The sequence below is a fragment of the Macrotis lagotis genome, chromosome 1, assembly GCF_037893015.1.
Source record: "Macrotis lagotis isolate mMagLag1 chromosome 1, bilby.v1.9.chrom.fasta, whole genome shotgun sequence".
In the NCBI taxonomy this organism is placed as follows: Eukaryota; Metazoa; Chordata; class Mammalia; order Peramelemorphia; family Peramelidae; genus Macrotis; species Macrotis lagotis.
The window spans coordinates 727616544-727621905 of NC_133658.1; the positions used below are offsets into that span (position 1 = coordinate 727616544).

General features: G+C 32.9%; 1 non-coding gene across 1 annotated transcript; it reads left to right on the forward strand.

Annotated features, from left to right (window-relative positions):
* The first annotated feature begins 2554 nt into the window (after nucleotides 1–2554).
* On the forward strand, nucleotides 2555–2661 carry LOC141510341 (U6 spliceosomal RNA). Its single transcript, XR_012474839.1, has one exon. It is a non-coding gene; the product is annotated as a U6 spliceosomal RNA (small nuclear RNA).
* The last annotated feature ends 2701 nt before the right edge of the window (nucleotides 2662–5362 follow it).

Sequence of the window (5362 nt, forward strand, 5' to 3'; positions counted from 1 at the left end):
TAGTGGGAGCGGGGGAGGAATCAATCTCCATCTCTGAGAATTAGATAAATCTAACCACAAAATAAACAACTATGAAGTTAAAAAAAGGTAAATAGAGTTTTAGAAAACTTAAATATGATGGATCTCTGGAGAAAACTGAATGAAGATAGAAAGAAATATTCTTTTTCCTCTGTAGTACATAGAACCTACAGCAAAACTGACCATGTACTAGGACATAAAAATCTTACAATCAAATGCAGAAAGGCAGAACTATTAAATGCATATTTTTTAGATCATGATATAATGAAAATTACATGATAAAGGGTCATGGAAAAACAAACCAAAAATTAATTGAAAACTAAATAACCTATTTTTAAAGAATGAGTATATCAAAGAACAAATCATACAAATAATCAACTATTTCACCCAAGAAAATTTCAACAAATGAGACTTCATATCAAAATTTATGGGATGCAGCCAAAGCAATTTTTAGGGGAAATTTCCTTTCTCTGAATGCTTATATGAATAAAATAGAGAAAGACGAGCTCAAGGCATTGAATGTGCAGCTAAAAAAGTTAGAAAAAAAAACAAATTAAAAATCCCTAATTATACACCAAATTGGAAATCTGAAAATCAAAGGAAAAATCAACAAAATTTAAAGTAAGAAAATCACTGAACTAATAAATAAATTTTAGTTGGTTTTATAGAAAAAACCTATAATATAGATAAACTTTTAGCTAATCTGATTTTAAAAAAAGAAGAAAACAAAATTACCAGTATCAAAAATGAAAAGGGTAAACTCACCACCAATGAGAACAAAATCATGGCAATAATTTGGAGATATTTTAACCCAACTGTATGCCAAACAATTTGACAATCTAAGTGAAATGGATATTGACAAAAATATAAGCTACTGGGGTAGCTAGGTGATGCAATGAATAGAGCACTATCCCTGGAGTCAGAAGTACCTAAGTCCAAATCTGGTCTCAGACCCTTAATAATTACTTAACTGTGAGGCATTGGCCAAGTCACTTAACCCCATTGCCTTGCAAAAAACTAAAAAAATAAAAATAATATATAAGCTACCCAGATTGATAGAAGAGGAAATAAAATACTTAAAGAACTTCATTTCAGAAAAAGAAATTGAAGAAACCATTGACAAACTCCTTCAAAAAAATCTACAGAGCCATATGTGAATTCTACCAAATATTTAAGGGTCAATTAATTCCAATTCTTTTTAAAAAAATAAAAGGAGCTTTGCCAAATTTATTTTATGACATCAATGTGGTGCTGATACCTCAACTAGGAAGAACCAAATTATACAAAGAAAATTATAGACCAATCTCCTTGATGAATATTGATGCAAAAAAATTTAAATAAAGTTGCTAAATTTTAACAAAGAGATTACAAGTTATTGCTAAGATAATACAGCTGATATAGGAGTTTTAAGGTAGGATTTATATCAGGTAGGTAGGGATGGTATAGGAAACATCAACCAGTCAATATAATTGGCCATATCAATTACCAAACTAACAGCAATCATATGATTATCTCAATAGATGCTGAAAAAGCCTTTGACAAAATATAGTACTCATTCCTATTAAAAAACTGGAGAATATAGGAATAAGTGGAGTTTTGGTTCAAATGATAAACTGAAACCATCAGCAAGTATTATATATAATGGGGAAAAACTAGGAGGAGTTCCAATAAGATCAGAGATAAAATAAGAATGCCCATTATCACCATTACTATTCAATATTGTATTAGAAATGTTAGCTTTAGCAATAAAAGACGAAAAATAAATTGAAGAAATTAAAATTGACAGCAAGAAAGCAAAACTTCCACTCTTTGCAGATGGTCTGATGAAATATTTAGAGAACCCTAGAAAATTAACTAAAAAACTGCTTGAAACAATTAACAACTTCAGCAGAGAGGCAGGATATATAATAAAACCACATAAGTCATCAATATTTCCATATATGAACAAAAAAGCCCAAAGGCAAGAGATAGAATGAGAAATTCCATTAAGGTATCTGTAGACAACATAAAAATTCTTGGAAATCTATCACCCAAGCAAACCCAGAAATTATAGTAACACAATTGCAAAATACTTTTCATACAAATAAAGTCAGATATAAACAATTGGAAAAATATCAGTTGCATATGGTTAGGCCAAGCTAATATAATAAAAATGACAATTCTACTTTAATTAAATTACTTATTCAACTTATTCATACCAATGAAACTACCAAAAAACTATTTTATAGAACTATAAAAACTAGTAACAAAATCTATCTGGAGCAGCCAAAGGTCAATGGTAATTGATGGAAAAATTGCAAAGGAAGTGACCTAGCTGTAACAGATCTAAAACTATATTATAATTTTATAATTTGGCAGTCTTGGGGTAGCTGGGTGGCGCAGTGGATAAAGCACTGGCCCTGGAGTCAGGAGTACCTGGGTTCAAATCCGGTCTCAGACACTTAATAATTACCTAGCTGTGTGGCCTTGGGCAAGCCACTTAACCCCGTTTGCCTTGCAAAAACCTAAAAATAATAATAATAATTTGCCAGTCTTCATGCTCGCTTCGGCAGTACATATACTAAAATTGGAACGATACAGAGAAGATTAGCATGGCCCCTGCGCAAGGATGACACGCAAATTCGTGAAGCGTTCCATACTTTTGGAAATTCTTAGGGGAAAAAAGAAGGGTCTTCAGTCTCAGTCAGAAAGTTCTGAAGAGGAGGAGGGAGAGAAGGAGAAGAAAAGGATTCATCAGAAACTGCATCCAAAATGAGCTTAGACACGTTATTCCAGCACATCATATTTACTGAGTATCACGCAGAGAAGAGTCGTCGTTTGAGGCACGAAGTGCGAGTGGAAATAAGCAGGTGTCGGGAAAAAAAGTTCATAAAGCCAAGGAAGAATTGAAAGAAGAGAAAGAAGAGAAAATAAAGGCAGAATCCAAAATCCAAGTCTTATCAGTTTTCTGAAAAAGCCTTCCTCCTTGAGCTTTTGAAGACACATGAAAATGGTTTAGGAAAAAAGTATGCAGAAATTAAAAATGAAAGGAGTAGACTTCTCCAAACCTTTGTTTTTGCAAGGCAAACGGGGTTAGGTGGCTTGCCCAAGGCCACACAGCTAGGTAGTTATTAAGTGTCTGAGACCGGATTTGAACCCAGGTACTCCTGACTCCAAGGCTGGTGCTTTGTCCACTACGCCACCTAGCTGCCCATGGAAACTTATAGTTTGTTGATATCTTTCATAAAATGTGGTATGAAGAACTTAATATAATTCAGTTGAATTTGATGGGGACAGAGTTTAGCTGATGTATCACTTCCCTCAGTTTAGATATGCTCCCTCTCCTAATGTAGTCTAAGATAGCCCTAGCATTGTTGGCTTCCAAATTGTACTATAAATTAAAAAATTTTGGAATAATTTGGCAGTCTTCAAAACTGCTTGGTTATGGATAAGACATAGAGTAAAGGACCAGTGGATTAGAGTAGTTACAAAAGAAACAGTATTAAACGACTATAGTAATTTCCTATTTGAAGAACTCAAAGACATTATCTTCTGATTACAAACTACAGGGAAAACTGGAAAGTAGTATGACAAAAACAGGCATAGACTGATATCTCACACCCTATACTCAAATAAAGTACAGAATTTAGACATAAAGTGTGATACCATAGATCAGTTAAGAGAACAAGAAATAATTTACTTGTTAGATCTAAGAAGAGGGGAGAAGTTTATGACCAAACAAGAAATAGATAATGACATAAATTGTGAAATAGATGGTTTTGACTATATTTAATTAAAAAGTGTTTGCACAAACAAAACCAATACAGTCAAAATTAGAAGGAATGCAGAAAGATGGGAAGCAATTTTCACAACTAGTGTTTCTGATAAAGGACATGTTCCTAAAATATATAGAAAACTGAATCAAATTTATAAGATTAGAAATCATTCCCCAATTGATAAACGGTCAAAGGATATGATCAGGCTATTTTCAGATGAAGAAATTAAAGATATTTATAGTTATATAAAAAAAGATCTAAATTATTATTGACTAGAGAAACATAAATTAAAACAACTCTGAGTTAGCACCTCACATCTTTCAGATTGGTTAAAGATGACAAAAAAGAAATTGATCAGTGTTGGAGAGAATGTGGGAAAACTGGGACACTAATGCACTGTTGGTGGTGTTGTGAACTGATCCATCCCTTCTGAAGAGCAATCTGGAACTATGCCCAAAAGGCAAGAAAACTTAGTCTACTCTTTGATCCAACAATATCACTGCTAGGTTTATATCCCAAAAGATCGTAAAAAGTCCCACATATTCAAAAATATTTATAGCAGCTCTTTTTGTGTTAGTAAAAATTGGAAATTGAGGAATTATCGATCAATTGGATTGGTTGAACTAAATATGGTATATGAATGTTATGGAGTACTATCGTTCTGTAAGAAATCATGAGCAGGCAAACTCTAGAGAAACATGGAAAGACTTGCATCAACTGATGTTAAGTGAAATGAGCAGAACCATGAGAATATTGTACACATTAACAGTATTGTGAGATGATTAGCTCTGATGGATGCAGTTCCTCTCAGCAGTTCAGAGATCAAGGACAATCCTGAGAGTTCTGCTATGGACATTGCCATCCATATTCAGAGAAAAAAAAACTATGAAGTCTGAATGTAGAGCAAAGCAAACTTAAAAATTCTTTTAGACGTTTATCTTTCTCATATTTTTTCTCTCCCCTCAGTTCTAATTCTCTTTCAAAACAGGACTAATATGGAAATAAGTTAAACAGGCTTACACATGTACAATTTTTATCAGATTTTCCACCATCCTGGAGAGGGAAGAGGAAAGGAAGGGTGGTAGAAAAGTGTCATAAAGTGTTATAAATGGATGAATGTTAAAAGCTACCATTGCATATAATTGGAAAAAATAAAATTTCAATTTAAAAAAAAAAGAAACTGAGTTAAGGGACTTGTCCAGAGAAACATAACCTGTATGTGTCTAAAACTAGATTTGAACTCAGGAAGCTGTTTTATTGACTTTAGGTGAGAGACTCATTCACTATAGCAGCTAGCTCTACTACTATTGCTACTACTAGTTATCTTACTATTTTCACTAGTAACAGGAATAATTACTCCTACTAATAGTTAAGATTTTTATAGTGCTTTAATATTTACAAAGCACTTTACATATATGACCTCCTTTGATTTTCAATATTACCTTGGGAGGTAAATGCTATTACTCTCCCCAAGTTTTAAGTGAGGAAACAGAAGCAAACAGAAGTTAAGTGACTTTCCCGGGCTCACATATGTAACTATTATGTACTAGAAACTGTGATAGGAAGTTCATTAAATGAGAATATTGCAC